Genomic DNA, 22,427 nt, shown 5'->3' with positions numbered 1-22,427 from the left:
CAAGGTGTAATTCAGAGTTGAAAATAGGGTTCTGCTGTCCCACAGCTGTACCTAACAGGAGCTAATGGAATGCATGATCACAGAGTCTGTACAAGACAGAATAGTCTGGAAACAAGGAAAGGTAGAAAGAGGTTCACAGAGGAGGTAAAAACTCAGATTAAGCTTTTATGAAAATGTCTAAAGGGAGACTGCTTTGCAGAAGTCGGGAGGGAGTACAGGATTTGTGTGGGCGGTGCGGACATTTGTGTTTGTTGTGGTTTGGGGTTGGCATGAAACAAAGTATGAGTTAAGTGTGGTTAGAACAATGGAAAAAGATGGGTGGGGTTGTTTATTTATTTGTCTATCTGTGTGTGGGGGTGTGTGTGTATGATGTCCATGTGTGAGTACCACTTTGTGGAACAGCTCAGGGAGTCATTTCTTTCCTTCCGCTGTGAGGGGCTCCGAGAATCAAAGAGATCATCAAGCTCGTACAGCAAACACCTCCCCACTGAGCCATCCCACTGGTTCCAGATTCACCCATTCTTTTTTTTTTTTTTTTTGGTTTTTCGAGACAGGGTTTCTCTGCGTAGCTTTGCGCCATTCCTGGAACTCACTTGGTAGCCCAGGCTGGCCTCGAACTCACAGAGATCCGCCTGCCTCTGCCTCCCGAGTGCTGGGATTAAAGGCGTGCGCCACCACCGCCCGGCTCACCCATTCTTAAGAATACTGAAAATTGTCCAAGTGTGAGAGCCTCTTAGCCTATCCTTGGAAACAGGGAGAGCGAGCAGGTGACAGCCACTGTAGACCAGTGCTTAGAATGTCCACTGGGGAAGCTGGTTAGTACAGAGAGCTGGTCATGAACCAGTCTGATTGCTGAGGTTCCTGCTCCTCCTCGAAGCAGTCACAATGCTGTCTGTACTGATGCCTTTGAAGTTATGGTTATTGAAGAGTACGAGCTGTGGGACTGAAATGATGACACAGCAGTTAGGAGCACTGTGGTGGTATTGTGTTCCCCAAAATATTGTGTACTCTAATAAATTTATCTGGGGTCAGAGAACAGACAGCCACTAGATACAAAGGCTAGAAAATGGTGGCACTCACACCTTTAATCCTAGCACTCCAGAGATAGAAATCCCTCTGGATCTCTGTGAGTTCAAGGCCACATTGGAAATAGCGAGCATGGTGACACACGCCTTTAATCCCAGAAAGCCAGCCTTTAATCCCAGGGAGTGGTGGTAGGCAGCAGAAAGATATATAAGGCGTGAGGACCAGAAACTAGAAGCATTTGGCTAGTTAAGCATGTGGCTGGTTAAGCTTCAGGCTTTCGAGCAGCACAGTTCAGCTGAGATTCATTCTGGATGAGGACACAGAAGCTTCCAGTATGAGGAAACAGGATCAGCTGAGGAATTGGCAAGGTGAGATAGCTGTGGCTTGTTCTGTCTCTCTGATCTACCAGCATTGACCCCAATAACTGGCCTCGGGTTTGATTTTATTAATAAGAACTTTTAAGATTCCTGCTACAGAGCACTTGCTGCTCTTCCAGAGGACCCAAGTTGGATTCCCAGCACCCACATCAGGCATCTGACAACTGCCTGTAAACTCCAGCTTCTGTAACTCTGGCCTCTATAGGCACCTGGACTCATGTGCACACACCCTCACACAGACACCCCTGAAATACACATAATTAAAAGTAATGAAAATAAAAAAATACAAACTGAGTGTGAGGGTTCAGTCCTGTAATCCCAGCACTCAGAAGGCTAAAGCAGGAGGATTGCCGTGAGTTCAAGTATAGCCTGGGCTGCATACAGACTGAGTGACCCTGTTTTGAGCTGGCATTGTAGCTCACTTAACTCGTGTTCAGGAGCCCTTAGGCTTCCGCCTCTAGCACTGAAATAAAGTTCTTACTGTCATCTCCAGATATTACTAAGAGATTTCATATTCCCAGTCATCTGGCAAGCAAGTGGTCAATGAACTTTTTAACTAATTCCCATCATTGTCCTATATCATAAGTAGAAGCAAAAATGCTATAGCAATATTCACTATTCTTTGAGAGACTCCTATGGTAAGGCCAGGTATATGGCATGGCCCTCATGTTTGGGGTGTAGGAAAGTACATCATCACTGAAGGAATTGAGGTGATGCTGGGGTTTGAATTGTGTTCCCCTAGAAATAGTTCTGAACATCTTGGCATGTAATCTAATTTGGCAGATATAATTAGTTAAAATGAGGTGATGAGGTCTACACTAGGGTAGACCTCTATAAAACAGTGTTACTACTTCTAAGAGTCTATGAAGACTCAGGCCCAAGGACACCATTAAGGGTGTCCTTGTTATTGACCAGTTATTGCCAGCTGTCACAGGAACCCAGAATGAGGGCATGGAACAGATTGTCCCTCAAAGCCCTCAGACAAAAACCAAGCTGTGACATTCTGGTCTCTTAAGAAAATATTTGCTGGCTAAGCCCACCAATATGTGGTATTTTGTTGTGCTCCCTGAGCTGAGTCATGTGATCAGCCTCATTGAAATCTTGTAGAGTGTTGGAGTGCCGTCTTAAAGAGCGGAGTAGAGCTGAGGCCACAGCTCAGTGGTGCGGTGTTCGCCGAGTCTACCGTTTGTTCCACAGCTTCAAAATGATAAGTCACAGTGTATTTCCCAGCACTAACAAGAAGAAACTGAGAAGTAAAGATTTAAAATATCACATGTGTGATGTCCCCAAACATTTACATTTAAATACAAACATAAAGATATACAGGGCCTCCTCCACTGAAGATATTTAATATTGCTATGAAAAATGTAAAAGTTATAAACAAAATCTCATTGTTAATGTTAAGGTTTGCCTCTAAGTTCATCTACACAGTCAGTTGAAATCAGTGCAGGGCAAAATCACAGATTGTGGCGGGGGTGGGGGGATGTTGAAAATAGAATATGACGAGCTTATTCTAAAAGTACCTACATATGTCCATTGTTAAATATTTACTACTGAGTATTCGATTTGATTTTGAATGCCCAAGTAAAAGAGTTAAATTTGAAAATCTTTCTTAAAATGATTTATTGTCATCTTATGTGTATGGGTTTTGCCTACATGTATATATGTGTACCACATGACTGCCTAGTGCCCGTGGAAACTGGAAGAGGGTATTGGTTTCCCTGGAACTGGAGCCACCATGTGGGTGCTGGAAACTGAACCTGAGCAGCAAGAACTCCTAACCACTGAGCCATCTTTCCAGTCCGTAAAGATGAAGGTCTTAATTTTTACGACTTACTTTAAAATTACAGCAATCAGCCAGGCATGGGGACCCATGCCTTTAATCTCAGCACTTTGGAAGGCAGAGGCAGGTGCATCTCTGAGTTTGAGGCTAGCCTGGTCTACAGAGCAAGTTCTAGAACAGCCAGGGCTATACAAAAGAACCCTGTCTTGGAAAAAAGTTACACTTATCTAGATAGAGTTTTGGTATGTTAAAGGTGCTTGGCACCAAGCCTGGTAACTTGAATTTGTTCCCCAGAACCCACGTGGTGGATGAAGAGAACCAATTCCTACAAATCACCCTCTGACCTCTACATGTTTCATGGCCTGTGCACGCACGCGTGTACACACACACACACACACACACACACACACACACACACACACACGGATTTATGATGAGAGGTAAAAGCAATTCAATAGGTAAATAGCTGGTTTTCTACAGATGATCCTAGAAGAACTCTGCCTCCATTAAGTTGGGATGGGCACATCTGACTCTACCTCACACCATACACAAAATGATGTTTTAAGAAGGTTCTGTATTTAAAAGTCAAACTAGAGATCTGTGACCACTGCCCATCTCAGCTTTCCAATGCATGCACATTCCATGCTGACCCTCCCATCCACATATGAAGTCTGAGACCTTTATGTAGCATGAATCCTAATTGGTCTTACAATTAAAAACCTGGAGCCAGATATCAGGGTAAATGCTGAAAGATCAGAGGAACAAGCCACAGCCACTTCTTACCTCACCACTCCTCAGCCCAAAGGTCCTGTCTCCACAAATCCTCAGACTGAATACCCGAGTCCTCAGCTGAAAGGGGGCCAAACTTGTCTCCTCCCACCTTACATTCTTTTCTCAGCCCAGCCATATCACTTCCTGTCTCCACCTTGCTAGTGCTGGGATTAAAGGCGTGTGACTCCCCAGTACTGAGATTAAAGGTGTGAGCCCTTACCACCTGGCTCTGTTTCTCTTAGACTGGATTAATCTCATGTAGTCCAGGGTGGCCTCAAACTCTCTGCCTCTGTCTCCTGAGTACTAGAGTTAAAGGTGTGTGCCACCACTGCCTGACCTCTGTGGCTAACTCTGGCTGGATATGCCCTCTGATCTTCAGACAAACTTTATGTTAGAACATATAGAGAATATCACCACACCCTTGCACTCAGCCTCTTGGTACAGCCCACTTGAACTGACCGGTCCTGTGTGAGGTCAGAGACCCACAACTCCATGGTTAGCGCCACCCCACCCCCCACCCCAGCCACCTGTGAGTTAACTAGCCAAGCCAGGATGACCTCAGATCACACCACTCAAAATTTTCTCTGATGCTGAACTTCCGCCAAGCCAAGCCAAGCTGGGGTAATAGCAAACACCACACCAAGCATTCAGCACAGAACTTTCAAGAACTGTAAGGTCAGAACCCATCTACAGAGCCACTTCCAGACTTCCAGACCAGTGTATGAGGCAGTAACCACCTAAGACTGTTCCAGAATAGTCATCAAAATGAGAGAAGACAAAGTGGATGTCCATCATAGGACCTCAGCTGTAAGACAACCTTCTCGGAGCCAAGACAGGAATGTAAGACACCACCGAGGGAACACAGCAGTGAATGGTTCTACTCTGGAGCTCTGTCTAGTTTTGCAGTTGGAATTTTACTCTACGGCGGTGGTTCTCAACCTCCCTAATACTGTGACCCTCCCTCATGTTGTGGTGACCCCCAAACTTAAAATTATTTTGTTGCTACTTTATAACTAATTTTGCTACTGTTGTGAACTGTAATGTTGTGTAATGTAAATATCTGATGATATGTGACCCCCGTGAAAGGGAGGGTCAACCCCACAAAGGGGTTGTGACCCACAGGTTGAGAAGCATTGCTCTAAGCTGAGGTCTGGGAATAGAATACCAGCCTAATGGAGAAAGAACAGCTTACCATAGCACGACCTGGTTCCTGCAGAATACTGCAAGAACTCCCACAGGAAGAAAATAACAAAAACCAATGTGCAAGTCCCAAAAACAACAACAAAAAACTGTCAGTCCCAGAGTAGAAAAGATGTAGATGAGATTCCAGATAAAGATTTTTTTTTTTTTTTTTGAGACTAGGTTTCTCGTGAAACAGCCTTGTCCATCCTGGAACTTGCTCTGTAGACCAGGCTGGCCTCAAACTCACAGAGATCTATCTACCTTTGCCTCCCGGGATTAAAGGCGTGCTCCACCACTGCCTGGCACCAGACAAAGAATTTTATAAAGTGGCTGCAAATGTATTCAAACAAACGAATAAGAACAGAAATAAGCTGTTGATGGAAATAAGGAAGGCAGTACAGGATGGGGGGTGGTGGTAAAGATTAGAAATACTGGGGGGAAAAATCTGAAATGCTGGAGATGAAAATTTCAGTAAATAGCTCAATGGAAAACCCTACCAATTGATTAGATTATTAGAAGGGCAGAATTCAGAAGTTTAAGACAGAGTGGAAGAGTTGGAATTTTTAGTTAAAGGCATTAATTTTTTGAAAGTATGAATGTAACGTGAAATCTTTGGTATATCATGAGAAAGCCACATTTACAAATATGGGCATAGAAGTACAAGAACTCTATTCCAAAGGCATAGACAATATTTTTGATGTAATCATAACAAAATTCTGCAAATCTAGGGACCCATCCAGGTACAAGCAATTTAAGGAAATACTAATAGACAGGACCACAGTGAAAATTTCACACCATAGCACAGTTTAAACACCAGATACACTGAATAAAGGTGTATGGAAGCTGCAAAAGAGAAACACCAAGTTTCATGTAAAAGCAGGCTCATAGCAGCTGATCGCTCCACGGAAACTCAAGGATCACAGCTGGGAACCCAAACTAACCCAGCAAAGCTATCATGTGTGAGGGAGAAAGAAAAACATACCATGATAAGGGCAGACTCAAAGAGTTTATAGCCACCACGTCAGCTCCACCAAGGATACTGAAAGGAATTCTTTGGAATAAAAAAGATAAACACATTCAAGAAGAAGAAAAAAATGGATGATGATAGGGCAGTTACAAGAAAACAAACCAAAGACAATAAAACACACTTTTCAGTACGGTTTTGCATTTTATTGGTCTAAGTTTCCAAATCAGAAGACATACTAGCAGGTTAAATGAGAAAATAGGATCCCTATTTTCCTCTGAAAAGTTCATCTAACCATCAAAGATAGAGGCTTCCTTGGGGTGAAAGAATGTGCGGAAGTATTTAAGCAAATGGAACCAGTCAGCCAGCAGGTATCACATATTAGTTTTATGTTTCTGTGATAAAGTGCCATAATTAATGGAACAAAGAAGAAAGAATTTATTAAGGCTTACAGCTCCAGAGGGTTAGAGTTGATGGTGGCAGAGCAGAGGTGGCAGATGTGGAGGATGAAACAGCAAGCTGAGAGCTAACGTCTTGAACTGGAAGGAAGAATTGTAGTGAGCAAACTAGGAATGAAGTCTCTAAGCTCTCAAACCCCTCCTCCAACGACACACTTTCTCCATCAATCTCACACCTCCTAAGCCTCTCCAAACAGCACCACCAACTAGGGGACACGCATTCAAATGTCCAGTACTATGAGGGACATCTCATTCCAGCCACCACATACCACTCTTTTAATATCTGACAAAATAGACTTCAAACTGAATCAGAATAAATAAAAATGGCATTCCACCGATTGAAGGAATAATTCAAGAAGATTGCAGCTCTAACATGCACATACGGAATACAGGTGCTCCGAATGTCATAAAACAGGTACTGCTACTACAACAAAGTAGTCCAACACACTGATCAAAAGTAGGTAATGTCAATACCTCAGTTTCACCAATAGGTCAGACCAAAAATAAAGAGAAATGTTGGCATTAAAGAACACCATGGGTTAAGTGTACTTAAAACTCATTCACAGATTCTATGCAAACACTACAGAATACACATTCTTCTTAGCAGTCCACGAGACTTAAGCTAAAATAGATCATATCAGGAAAAATAACAAGTCTCAACAAATATAGGAAAATTGAAATACTTATACTTTTCTCTGACCAGCTAGAAATCAGCAAAAGAATCAGCAAACTTGTGGAAATTGAACAGCACAGTGTTAAATGACAACAGGGTCATTAAAGAAATTAAGAAGGAAATTTAAAGGGTCCTAGAATTCAATGAGAGCAGAAATAAAACATACAAAATCCTATGGGATACAATGAAGGCAATTCAGCCCTAAGAGGTAAATTTGTAGCTCTAAGTGCATTGCAAAGTGAGAGATCTCAAGTAAATAATGATGTGCGCACCTTAGGGCCATGGAAAGATGAGGGCAAACCCAACCCGAAAGTAGGTGATAGGAAGGAATAATTAAGACCAAGGGAGAAACTAATGGAATAGAATGAAAACAATAACTAACTAAATAAAACACAAAATAAAGGATTAATGAGGGCTGGTGAGATGGCTCAGTGAAGAAAGGCACATGCTACCACACCCAACAACCTGAGTTCAATCCCCAGGACCCACATAGTGGAAGGTGAGACTCAAGTCCTTCAAATTGTCTGGTCTGAATGTGTGTATCATTTGCAGGCTTATCCTCACACATAAACACACATACAAATAAATGAAAAAAAATATGAATGAATTAATGAAAAAAGAATTGGTTCTTTGAGTAGATAAACAAAATAGACAACCCTTAGACAAGTTAACAACAACAAAAAAAGTAGAATACTCAATAAGGTTAGATGAAGAGGGAGACACTATAACAGATACCAAGGAAATTCAGAAAATTGTAATGACATACCTTAAAAACCTCATTCTATAAAATTGGAAAATGTAAAGAAATTGATAAATTTATAGATGCAATGCCAAAATTAGACCAAGATGGGACAAATAATTTAAACGAGACTATAATAAGCAATAAAATTAAAGCAGTAGTAAAATTTACTTCCTATTTTAAAACCTCCCAGCATCTATGTATTCTCTGCAGAATTCTACTAAACCGTTGAAGAATAAATAAGGTCAGTACTTCTCAACGTATTCTTTAGGTAGAAAAGGAAGGAATGCTTCCAAACCCCACCTCCAGAGACAAACTTCCTCCAACAAGGCCACACCTCCTAATCCTTTTCAAGTAGTGCCACTCACTGATGACCAAGCATTCAAATATATGAGCCTAAGGGGATCATTCTTATTCAAACTATCACAGCAGCCTTGTGCCAGAATAGAAGTTGTAGTTTAGCCATGGGCAAATCAGACCCAGCACAGCCAGTTTGTTTTCACTGTCATAGTTGTTGGTTTGTTTTAATTAAAAAAATGTTTGTTTTATATGTATTGGTGTTTTGTCTTCATGTATATTTGTTTACTATATTTGCATGGTGCCTGCAGAAGCTGGAAGAAGGTATTGGAGTCCTTGGGACTGAAGTTACAGATAGTTATGAGCTGCCATATGGGTCCTGGGTATTGAACATCAGTCCTCTGGAAGAACAGCCAGTGCTCTTAACCTATGAGCCATCTCTGCATCTCTTTATTATTATTATTATTATTATTATTATTATTATTATTATTATTATTATTTTATTTTGAGACAGGGTCACATATTCTAGGCTGGTCACATACTTCACTATGTAATCCAAGCTAGCCTGGAACACCTGATCCTTTTGCCTCCACTTCTGGAGTCATGGAATTACAAGTCTGCACCATACCCAGCTCAGTACCATCATTTTTTTTGTGCATCTCTGAACTACATATAAACCTGACCTTAGCCCTGTTTGTGTGAGGGTTGTTGGTATCAGATCCACACATTAAGCTTATAGGTTAAACCAGTAAGCCTAATTTCCAGACACCCCAGAAGAAAGGCTGTGGCTTCCTCTGCGCCACGTGTCTCCAGGGCACCGTGAAGAGCGTGGGAAAGCATAGGAGCCAGAGTCTCTCTTGACCTGGTGCACACTTTTATTTCTCATTTCATTTCTCAATTATGACCTGAATAAAATTGTTCTCTTCCCCATTGTTCCAAGAGAAAGCACTGTCTGACATGCCAGAGAACTGCTTTGACAACTTGCTTCCTTTAAAAAAAAAAAAAAACTAGCCAGATGGTAGTGGCGCACACCTTTAAACCCAGCACTGAGGAGGCAGAGGCAGGCGGATCTCTGAGTTCAAGGCTGGCCTGGTCTATGGAAGGAGTTCCAGGATAACCATGTTTACACAGAGAAACAAAAACAAAACTATTATTAAATGAAGTTTTATTTCAAGTTCTGCACATAAATGTTTCCAGTCAAATGCTTTTGGAAGGTAAGGTTGTTGTTTTGTTTTGTGTTGCTTTTGAGGCAGGGTCTCGGTATGTAGCCCTGGCAGGCCTGGAACTCGTTATGTAGACCGGTCTGGCCTGGAACTCACAGAGATCTGCCTGCCTCAGCCTCCCAGTTGCTGGGAGTAGGTGTACACCACCACCTGGCACAAGTTTCATTCGGTTTTTAATAAGGCTGTAGGCTTCATTCCCATCTCCTCTCCTGATAGCTGCTCTGTAGTCACTTCCAGAATATTCACTCGTGTTTCCGAGTAATTATCCACAGACATCAAAACACAATTTGAACTCCTGTTCATTAATTTCATATTTTGGAGAACCTTATTCTTTTCTAGATACGGAAAATTCACATTTTTATTTATTTTTAAAGTGTTTCTAGATCTATTTGTTTTATTTTTATATGTATGAATCTTTTGCCTGCATGTACATACGGTGTGTCACATGCACGCCTGGTGTCTGAGGAGGTCAGAAGAGGGCATTGAAGCTCCTGGAACTGGAGCCAGGAACCGAACCTGGATATGTGCCAGGAACCGAACCTGGATATTCTGCAAGAGTAGCCAGTGCTCTTAACCCCTGAGCCATCTCTCCAGGCCAATGAGATGAATCATTTGAGTTTTAAGCTCCTGAACCTCCTCTGTCTACCCCCCCAGTGCTACCTTCTCAGTACTGTTACATCAAGATTTTCAGTTAAATTAATGTTTAATCTTTATGTTGACATGTAAAATGGTTATTGTTTAGTCTCCTAGTATTTGACAGTGTCCTTTTTGTCTAATAATTTAATTTTAGAAATCCAAAATATTTTCCCATTAGTTGAAATACAAGTTATTAATCAGAACTGATTAATACTTTTCTGTTTTGAAATAATATACTTTCATTTTAAGCACAGCTATAATGTTAGTATAAAAATACTAATAATATTCTATAAAGTATAATGATACCAAAGCAAATATTAATATAATAATTAAAACTGGCCGTATTCATTATTCACAATGAAACCAGTGTAACAACATGTAAAAATAATTACCGTGAGGGCTAGAGGTATAGCTCCCTGATATATAGAACTTTCCTTAGCCACACAGGGCCCGGGCTGTCATCCTTTAGAACCCCACATAAATTAAATACTAGGAAAAGGATGACACAAAAGGCAAATTCTGGATTATCTAGCTTGAGTTGAGTTGCTACTCAGATGTTGCCAGGATCTCACTTTGGACTCCTTACACACACACACACACACACACACACACACACACACACACACACACACACCGTGTTTTCATAATTTCTATTGAAAGAATTCAAATGAGACAAAAAAAAGCATAATGCAGAAGAGAAATAGGACTCATTACAGTGTAATGTGAAATACTCTTGTGGGCAATGACCAAGGGACACTTGAGTATAGGGCACATTCTGAAGGGGTGAGAATGAACAATGGCCAAAGAGACCATTGTGCCAACCTACATTTTTAGGTAGACTTTATATGATTTCTAAAGTTTTTAGAACAGGAAGCTTTTCTGGAGGTAATTGAGAGGTCCATTTGAATTACAGAAGAGCACTTGGTTTTGTTTGTTGTTTGTTGTTTTGTTTTTTTAAGACGGGCATAAGTAGCCCAAGTTGGCTTGATCTTACTATACAACCTTAGAGTCATGATCCTCCTGCCTCTGCCTCTGGAGTACTGAGATTATAGGAATATGATACCTTAATCGGCCTATATCTTTGTTCTTTAGCAGAAAGCCTCAGGCTAGATGATAATCTTAAATAAATTTACCTCTATCTATCTATCATCTACCTATCTACCTATCTTTTTGGATAATTTAGAATGTCATGTCTCTGCCCAGGGTCAAAGATACACTCAGATCCCACACTTTGGAGTGGTAATCAGAGTTCTCTAGTTTTAGCTCTTGCCTTTGAAAACTGTTAATTATCAGGATGGGGAATCCATCCTTAGTGACCTGTAAGCCTACTAACAACTCATTGGGATACTTAACACTGAGACAGTAGGTAAGGTATAACAGTTTGGGATAGGCTTTAGGCAGGGGAGCCATACCCAGTGTGGCTCATAGACTTAAATTTGAAACAATGAATTTACTGGACTGGGAATTTTAATCAAAGGTAGAACACTTACCTAGCAGGCATGAACCCTTGGGTTCACCAAGACTCTCGCAGCACTACCAAACAAACAAACAAACTCTAAAACAAAACAGGAAAACAAAAAATAGAGTAAATGAAATTTGTCATACTATGTAGTTCTCTATGCTCACTGAGAATAAAATTCAATCCAGGTTAAAATAAGACTTACATGTATTTGGGGCTCATCAGCATTAGAATCTAGGGAAACACATTTAAAAACCATCTTGCAAATGTACTCCTTGCTTTTTTACAATAATGGACATATTTAAAGATTAAAATCACAGAGGATGAAGTTGATGTAATTGACTGGTCAGAAACTGTGACTGCTTTGAGTCCAGTTGTTTTCCTTAAGCAGGGATTGGGTGTTTCTCAACGTGTCAGTAGCTGAAGCAAAGCAGGGAGGTTTCACAGATGGTTAAGCAAAAGCCAGTGAACTGCAGCCGGCTCAGTACAAAGGGTTATTGTGCACACCAGTTCAGAGCGCCAGTGTGGTTACAGCCATTTCATTTCCCTGCACTTTGTTTTGTGGAGAGAGTGTCTCAAGTAAGCAAGGCTGACCTTGATATTGATCTCCTGCCTCTACCTCTCAAGTGCTGGGATTATAAGGGTATACCACCTTGCTCAGCATTTTCAATGCTCTCAAACCAATGTTGCTCCGGCTTTTTCTCTTCCCCTTGGCATAAGTGTAGAATGTTCTTGAAGTGACAAAATTATATTAGACTACTTGAAACAGATCAGTGGTTACCTGAGGCTAGGAAGAGGGTGAAGGGAGAGGCAGTGTGATCACGAATGTGCCCTCTGAGGAATGCTTGTCACCAGAGTGCTCCGAACCTCCCTTTTGTTGAGGCCAGTTTCCTGCCTGCAATAGTGTACTGTAGTTTTGCAGAATGTTAAATCACTGGGGAAACACTAGGTAAGAGGTCTGAGTAGTTCTGTGTTTCTTATCTTGTAACAGGCATTTAGAAACTGCTTTTGCTATTTTTTAAAAAATAATTTTTTTCTTAGCCACATAGGTGACTAAAATCAGGATAAAGCCTGAGATCTCTGTACTTTGTGTTCATCTTGGCTTTGGGTCAGATCCTTGCTTGATTCTGAATAGGTATTTTAACCACTCAAGGAGTATCTGTCTCACTTATTTCACACACACACACACACACACACACACACACACACACAACACACACACAGGCAGACATATGTGCAGGTGCCTGTGGAGAACAGAAGAGAGTGTCAGATCTCCTGGAGCTGGAATTACAGGTGGTTCTGAGCAGCCCGATGTGGGTGCTGGGAACTGACCAGCTCAGATCCTCTGGAAGAGCAGCAAAAACTCTTTACTGAGCTATCTCTCAAGACGTTATCTCACAGTCTTTTAAGGCTGAAGGCACAGAGAAAATTCATTGTCCTAAGGCTGTAGTCAGAGTCCAGGGGGACAAACACCCCCCCCAACAGCTGTTGGCAATCATCCACAGGAGGAGGCTGTACCCTGAAGCATAAGTAGTCATTTTCTGAGAACAGTTTGTGACTTCCCTCCCTCTCCCCACCCCAACAATAACAACTTCTTGACTATCTTGCTTGTCCAGCACTGAGATACTTAATGCTCCCTGGGAACTACAGATTGATGAGGACTGCTTAATTCTGCACACCTCTCACCCTTTGCCCCCGCACTTCCTCTGTTTAAACATGAAGGCTCAATCGCCCAAAGTTGGGGTAGGGATCACTGAACCCTTTATTTGTTCTCTTCCCGATGTGTTGACTCAATCTCTTCTGTCTTTCCTCACTGTCCCTTTAATTAGTGGGTTTCTAAAAACCAGAACAGTGGCTGAGCTGAGCTAGTCAGGAGGGCCAGAACCAGGGCTTTTGCCCTAAAATTCTGGTTACAATATTGTAAAATATGTTTGCAAGATGGCTCAGTGTGCTGGAAGTGGTGGTGCACACCTTTAATCCCAGAACTCAGGAGGCAGAAGCAGGGTGGATCTCAGTGAGTTCCAGGCCAGCCTGGTCTACAGAGTGAGTCCCAGACAAGTCTGGGCCACACATTGAGACTTTGTCTGGCTATGTCTCTGTCTCTTTTTCTCTACCAAGCCTGACAACCTGAGTTTAATCCCTAGGACCCACAGGGTGGAAGAAAAGCACTGACTCTCTCTCTGTCTCTCTCTGTCTCTCTCTCTCTCTCTCATACACACACACACACACACACACACACACACACACACATATGTGTGCACGCATGCACACACATGCACATGCATGTGCATACACAATGAATGAATGAATAGATAAACAAATGCGTAAATAAATAAAAATTCTTATGCTGGAGCTGTGGCTCAGCAGCAATGTCACTGACAACAGGAACTCAATGTTGTCAACACCACAACCCGATGCTCCCCATAGAAAGGAATTTCAGGATAAATCAGAGAAAATCGAAGTTAGTGAGTTTATTAATTAAATAGGAAGACAAGACACACTTGAGAGTCAGGTGCGGGTGTCAGGGAGAATGTCCCTAGGTACCTCGGCAGTCAGAGATGAGAAGCTACTTATTGTGACTCTAAGTATAGATATTAAGGAATGTGTGTGTCTGTATAGTCTTTGCTTACCCACAGAATTCTCTTTTAAGACAGAATTTCCTTTTGTATGTACACTGTATAGACTTACCAGTGCTAGTGGGCATAAAACGTTAAAAAAGGAGATCTTACTGTCCTGTTGGAAATGACAGTGACAAACTGGAGGTACACTGGTAAATATATCTATCAGATTAGAACAAATATAGCAAATATTTAATTTAAATTTTTAAAAAATATGTATTTGTTTATTTTGAGTTTTTGAGATAGGTTCTCTCTACATAGTTTTGGCTGCTCCTGGAACTCACTATGTAGACCATGCTGGCTTCAAATTCACAGAGATCATTCTGCCTCTGCCTCCTCAGTGCTGGGATTAAACCAGTGTTTAATACAGCTTTTTATTTTTTGTTTTTGAATGGGTATGGGTGTTTTCCCTGCACACGTGTCTGTGCACGACTTTTGTACCTGGTGCTCACAGAGGCCAGAAGATGGTGTCACACCCCTTGGAACTGGAATTATAGATGGCTGTGAGCTGCTATGTGGATGCTGAGAACTGAACCTAGGTCCTCTGGAAGAGCAGCTAGTGCTCTTAATTGCTGGCCTGTCCCTCTTTTGAGAAACTAGCTCCGGTAAAAAAAAAAAAAAAAAAAAAAAAAAAAAAAAAAAAAAAAAAAAAAACAGTAAGTACAAACCCAGAAAGTTACTCAGTATTTTAGTAAAATAAAGATCACAAGTATAGTTGAAAGAACTGGCTGGGCTGGAGAGATGGCTGCGCCGTTAAAGGCGAGGCTCACAACCCAAAATATAAGAACTGGTAAAATAAGTCATCATTCAAATTAAAGGTCGCAAGTGCAAATAGAAAATTAAATAAAGCAAAACATGAAATGACACAAATTCCTAGAATCAATGCAAGAATGAGAAAATTGAATAATGTGAAAGAAAATACAGTTATCCTAACTAGATTTGAGATGTCAGTACAATTTAAGATTAAATTGAAATTAAGCCATAAGCCACCTGTGGTAATGCACACCTATAACTCAAGCAGCCTTGGCTACAGGGAAAAATTTGAGGCCAACATGAGTTACATGAGACCTGCTCTCAAGCAATAACAACAACAAACCTGAAAACAACAAATAAAGCCAACCACCACCAACGGAAAACCGCATCTCTGCAAATAAATGTCGGACCAATTACAGACCACTGCGTAGTATGTGACTAGAGCTCTCTTGTATCAAAACTAAACAAGCCTGGTAAAGCTAAATAAAGACAAGCTAAAGAAAACTGAGCCCATGACAGAGACTTGCGTGGTTAAGGTGGAAATCTGTTGCTTCAAGTTTGCTTGCTCTGAAATCATGCTTGCCTGCTGTATGCACACACACACACACACACACACACACACACACACACACACACACACACACACACACACACACACACCTCCTTCCCCCTGCCCCCCCCACAGGCATGCACACATGCACAGCACATGTACACAAGACATTGCTCTGCCACGTCCAAATACGATAAGAAAACTGTAAGTTTATTTTTATCATTTGCCCATAATGCTTGCCCTTTGGAAATAGAGGTGTTTTTCCAATCCCATTTCCCTAAAGGTGATCCTGACACCATAACAAAGTGGGAGGCCAAGGGCAGCAGAAGTCGACCCGGACCTCCGCTCCATTGTTCCAACATATGAAACCAGCTCTGAGGCGTGCCCTTGAAGGCAGCTGAAAAATCCATCTTCAAGCCGATTTAGTAGCTGTCTAGGTAATCTCTGGAATATAGAGAACACCTGGCCTTAGAGACGCCAAACCCTTTCAGGCTGGGCTCAGTCTCTTGGTGTCTTTGAGCTGCTGCTCTCTTTTCCGCCAGGCTCTGAGTGAGACCCACTCTGTGGCTGCATGTGCCACCTGGGAAATCCAGGTGCTGCAGTGCCCCGAGACATCTCCCAGCAGGCTGTCCTTGGCAAGTGTCAGGAGAAAAGGTGTCAGCAGTACCTCTGTTTCCCAGACTGGAAAGGGGAGCTGGGAGATTCCTGTTAGCCAGATCTCAGACTCGGATTCGGACCCCTCTAGCTGTGTTTCCCAGTGGATTCCCTCATTCTGGGAAAGGGAGCTATGCTGAGCCGCCACCCTCACCTGTGACTTCAAGCTGTCCGTGTAGCTGTTGCTTTGTGAAACAGACTGCTTGCCTCTCCTCTCCTGGATTGCAGTCCTAACTAGAACAAATCATAAATGTGATCTTCATTCGTCCCAACTACGTTACCCTCAGTTTCCATCAACAAGGATCCAGAAGGTGCCTGTGTGCTTCAGTTGGCAACAGATGCTGTGCCATCATTCGGCAACACTCCCCCTCTCCATCCCAGCTTGTCCCCAAGGCCATTTATTCTTCATACCACCATTGTCCGTCCCTTTGCAGCAAAGCTCCTTTTAAGGATGCACTATCTCCCCCCCACCCCCACCTTGGAAACAGGGTTTCTCTGTGGAGCTTTGGAGCCTGTCTTGGAACTCACTCTGTAGCCCAGGCTGGCCTCGAACTCACAGAGATCTGCCTGCCTCTGCCTCCCGAGTGCTGGGATTAAAGGAGTGCGCCACCACCACCCGGCACTATCTTAATTGACCTACTTTGCCCCCTTGCTCTCACTGGAACCTAATTCAGGGTTTCTCCCTCACCTTAGTTAAATTGTCTTTAAAGTATCCAGGTAGCTAAATTCAATGATCAGTTCTTAGTTGACTCACAGATAGTAATGTAGTTGATCCTTACTTTCTATTCTGAACTCCCCCCTCCGTTTTTAGAGCTAGTGTTGGAATCCATGACCCAGTCCATGTTAGGCTCTACCTACACCCTTTACTGCTGAGCAAAATCCCCAGTGCCTAAATGTTTTTCTTCAGGTGGCTTTGAGTATACCATCTTCACCTGATCATCTTCCTTTCTGAGGTTCCTGAGTCTCAGTTTCCACTGTCTTTTTTTTGTTTGTTTGCTTTTTTTGTTTTTTGCTGTTTTGTTTTGGATTTTTCTTTGTGTGTGTGTGGGGGGGGGGGGTTGAGATAGGGTCTTACTATGTAGCTCAGATTGGTCTCACAGCTTCAGTGACTCTCCTGTCACAGCCTCCTAAGTACTGAGTATGACCGAGCACACACCGTTCTTGCTGCTTTTTCTTAATTTGTTTAGCATCCCAAGACTTGGTCCTGGGAATGTGAGTCTTCTCCATCTTCACTGACCCTTAGAAAATCTTTGAATTTATTTTTATGTTTATCAATACCACTTTTGTGCTCATGACTTACACATTCAAGTCTCAGCCTGACCCTAGGTTTTCTTGTAAGTCTTAAAGGCATGTTCAACTTCACACACAAAAAAATAATTCCTGTCATTTTGTTGTACTTGCAGTTGTTGTTGGGAGTGTGTGTGTGCGTGCATGTGTGTGAGGTTTTCTTCCTTGAATTATGCTGGTGTGAGATTATTTATTACTTGTGTTTTGTGTTTTTGTAGGTATAGTTAACTTCATGTTGGAGTTCTCCTTCTAGTACCTTCTGTAGGGCTGGATTTGTAAATAGATATTGTTTAAATTTGACTTTATCATGAAATATCTGGTTTATCTATGGTGATGGAAAGTTTTGCTGGGTATAGTAGACTGGGCTGACATCCATGGTCTCTTAAGAGTCTGCAGGACATCTGCCCAGGCCCTTCTGGTTTTTAGAGTCTCCATTGAGAAGTTGGGTATGATTCTAATAGGTCTGCCTTTATATCTTACTTGGCTTTTCCCCCTTTGCTGCTTTTAATATTCTTCCTTTCTTTTGTATTATTATTTCCTTGTTTTGATTATGATGTGGTGTGGGAACTTTATTTTCTGATGCAGTCTATTTGGTGTTCTGTAAGCTTCCTGTACCTTTATAGGGATCTCCTTCCTTAGGTCAGGGAAATGTTTTTCTATGATTTTGTTAAATATATTTTCTGGGCCTTTGAACTGGGATTCTTCTCCTTCTTCTATTTTTATTATTCTTACCTTTGGTCTTTTCATAGGGTCTCAGATTTCCTGGACGTTTTGTGTTAGGAGTTTTTTAGATTTAACATTTTCTTTGACTGATGGATCAATTTCTTCTATCATATATTCAATGCCTGAGATTCTCTCTTTATTCATTATAGCCAGAAACTGGAAACAATCTAGATGTCCCTCAACCAAAGAATGGATAAAGAAAAGTGATACATTTACACAATGGGGTGTTACTTAGCTGTTAAAAACAATGGCACCGTGAAATTTGAAGGCAAATGGATGGAACTAGAAAAGATCACCCTGAATGAGGTAACCCAGACCCAGAAAGACAAACATGGTATATACTCACTTGTAAGTGGATATTAGCTGTAAATTAAAGGATATCCATCCTACATTCTACAGACCCAGACCCAGAAAGACAAACATGATATGTACTCACTTGTGAGTGGATATTAGCTATAAAGTAAAGGATATCCATCCTACACTCCACAGACCCCAGACCCAGAAAGACAAACATGGTATGTACTCACTTGTAAGTGGATATTGCTGTAAAGTAAAGGATATCTATCCTACACTCCACAGACCCCAGACCCAGAAAGACAAACATGGTATGTACTCACTTGTAAGTGGATATTGCTGTAAAGTAAAGGATATCCATCCTACACTCCACAGACCCAGACCCAGAAAGACAAACATGGTATGTACTCACTTGTAAGTGGATATTAGCTGTAAAGTAAAGGATATCCATCCTACACTCCACAGACCCAGACCCAGAAAGACAAACATGATATGTACTCATTTGTAAGTGGATATTGCTGTAAAGTAAAGGATATCCATCCTACATTCTACAGACCCAGACCCAGAAAGACAAACATGGTATGTACTCACTTGTAAGTGGATATTAGCTGTAAAGTAAAGGATATCCATCCTACACTCCACAGACCCAGAGAGACCAGGTAGTAAGGAGGACTCAAGCAGGGGTGCTCGGATCTCTCTGGGAAGAAGAAACAGAATAGAGTTCATGGGTGGACTAGGGGTGGCTGGGGATGGGACACGATGAATCAGGTTGTGGGGGAAATTGAGGAGGAGAGTTCCGAAAGAGATGACTGGAAAGGGGGACACTTGGGGGAGAGGTAGAAACCTAGTCCAAGGGAAACTCCCAGAAATCTACAAGGATGATCCCAGCTGAGACTCCTAGCAATAGGAGATATATAGCCTGAACTGGTCGTCTCCTGTGACAATGCAAGACTTCCAGTGGAGGGATAGGGACACCAACCCAGCCACATAACCTTTGACCTATATTCTGTCCTGCTTATGTACTGGGGTGAGGGTGGCACGGAGAATTGTGTGAGTGGCAAACCAATGGTTGGTCCAGCCTGAAACCCATGCCATGAGAGTGAGCCCACTCCTGACATTGCCGGAGTGCCAGGACCCAGAGGCTGGATGGCCCCGAGACCTAGAATAGAACCAAATACTACTGGCAGTATATATATGAAATGGTTGCTAATGATACTGTGCTATACTCATAGATGGGTGTCTAGCCCAATTGTCATCAGAGGGGCTTCATTCCCACAGCCAAACATTAGGTGAAGCTCACAGAATCCTGCAGAAGAAGGAGAGAAAAGATTGTGGGAACCAGCGGGTCAAGGACACAACAAGAAAACTCACAGAGTCAACCAGCCTGGCCTCACAGGGGCTCACGGAGACGGAACTGACAAGCAAGCCTGCATGGGACTGACCTAGGCACTCTGCATATCTGCTACAGTTGTTTGTGTAGCTTGGTGATCTTGTGGGACTCCTGGCAGTGGGAACAGGGGCTGTCTCCGACTCTTTTACTGGGACTCTACTCCTCATCCTGGGTCATCTTTCTCAGCCTTAATATGTGGGGAGGTGCTTAGTCTTACTTCAACTCGATACGCCATGTTTTGTTTATACTCATGGGAGAGCTGCCCTTTCCTGAACAGAAACGGAGGGGGGGTGGATTGGAGATGGAACAGAGGGGGCCTGGGGAGGGGGGACGGGGAGGAGAGGAGGGAGAAACTGCTGCCAAGATGTAAAATAAATAAATAAATAGGAAGTTTGAATTTAATTTTTCTGTTAACTGTAAATCTTACATTTGTGTTTATGAATTTTTTATTTAATCAAGTTTAATGTTATTTAAAAAAAAACAAAAACTAAGTTCCTGTAGCCATTCCTATTTATTCAACGACAATTCAAATTTCCCACTTTTCCCAAGAAAAAATATCTTAAAGTCATCCTTTAACTTCACAACCACATGCAACCCATTAGTAAATCCATTGTGGCTTTACCTCTTTGGGACACTGGTCCAACCCATCATGATTCTCACCTCATTGCTGGAAAAATCTTGTTTTCTTCTCACTTTGACCCTGGTATTTTAGCTTATATTAATACACAACTCAGATCATGTCGTTCCTTAGATCAAAATATCCCAATGCCTTCTCAACCCAGAGCAAAAATTCAAGCCCTCCCGTTGATCTCCCAAGTCCCACATGATTTAGCCTAGGCATTAACTTCTCTGGTGGATCAGCTTCCTGTTTCCTAAGTTTCTTCATACCTCCTATTCATCAAAGTGTTCCCGCCTCAGGGCCTTTGTTCTTGCAGTCCTGTCCAAGGTGGTTTTCCTCTGTGCGTTAAAATATCTCACTTTTTATTTAAGACAGTTGCTTATGTTCCCCTCTTGTGAGAGACCCTTCCTGATGCCCCCCCTCCCGCCCCCTCAAGCCTACAGTGGTGTCTTATTCTGACATCATCCTTCCCTCCCATTCCTCTCGATACTCTCCCCCCTCTTCCTGTTGTGTGTTCCCCTAAAGTACTCATTACCTGGTAACACAGTACAAACTTTAGTGCTGTTCCTCGGTTATGTTTTCTTGCACTAGAGTGTACACCCCACAAGTGTGGATTACTTAATATTAGAGGACGAGCATTGTAAAGGAAGGAAATGAGAGAAAACTGGAAACCCAAAGAATGATGAAAACTGGTTTGGAGGAGCTGATGAGGAAAACTACTGTGTGTGGGAAATGTTAGGATCAAGTGTCTTGGCTACGAGCTGTCTGCTGCTGGTGAGTGAGGCGGAAGTTCTGAGAAGAAGCAGTGTGAGAAGGTGCCTGACTTAAAAAGGTATTGTCGCCAGGCGGCGGCGGCGGCGGCGGCGGCGGCGGCGGCGGCGGCGGCGGCGCACGCCTTTAATCCCAGCACTTGGGAGGCAGAGCCAGGCGGATCTCTGTGAGTTCAAGGCCAGCCTGGACTACCAAGTGAGTTCCAGGAAAAGGCGCAAAGCTACACAGAGAAACCCTGTCTCGAAAAACCAAAAAAAAAAAAAAAAAAAAAAAAAAAAAAAAAGGTATTGTCATGGGTGGAGATATCACCAAGGATGATAACTCCAGGCAGCAGAGGGAGACAGTCTGCTGAAAGGACCTGAGACAGGCTTTGTCTGTATAGTTCATCCTCTTCTGTGTATTTCCAGACTGTGACAGGAAAGCATGGAGTCATTTGTTGCCCACCTCAGTTAGACAAAAAAGAGGTGAGATTAGCAGTAAAAGTGGAAGTACAGAACATAAAGTCATGGATGATGGCAAGTAGGAAAGAATTTATGAGAAAATAATGAGTTAAAATCATAGTTGCAGATGGGTGGTGCTGGTACAAGCCTTTAATCTCAGGACTTGGGAAACAGAGGCAGGCAGATCTATATGAGTTTGAGGCTAGCCTGGTCTACATAGCAAGTTCCAGGACAACCTGGGCTATACAGAGAAACCCTGCCTGGGTAGGGGAAGAATCATAGTTATAAATTGAGAAAATGATAGAAAAGATAAAACTCCACTAGTTGAGTAGATTTCCCAATGAGATTTTATTCTGACACACTCCAGGAAAAGCACAAGAGTAGAGAGAGTGGTCTGAAAAGCAAGACTAGAAAAGAGATTTTTTTAAAAAGTGTAACTCTTCAGAAAAGGAAATCAATTTTGTGGGGAAAATGATTAATCTCAGTGCTTCCCCCAACGTCAAACTTCCCACAGTTTAGAGGCAAAAGCCAAAGGAACTGTAATAAGAGCCACAGTTAGGGTGCAAGAGGAAGTGACCTGGAAAGTGACCCAGGAGAGGTGGATAATGGGAGCACTGCCCGCCTCTGTGGGAAGTTAGCTTGCTGATGGATTGAGCCCACGGGCTACGCTGCTCTTTTCCAGGTACATCTGCAACAAAGAGGCATTTCACTTCCTTTGGGGCCTGGACGAAGTATAAATT

The sequence above is a fragment of the Peromyscus maniculatus genome, chromosome 7, assembly GCF_049852395.1.
Source record: "Peromyscus maniculatus bairdii isolate BWxNUB_F1_BW_parent chromosome 7, HU_Pman_BW_mat_3.1, whole genome shotgun sequence".
NCBI lineage: Eukaryota > Metazoa > Chordata > Mammalia > Rodentia > Cricetidae > Peromyscus > Peromyscus maniculatus.
Note: the sequence above shows the minus strand (reverse complement) of the source record.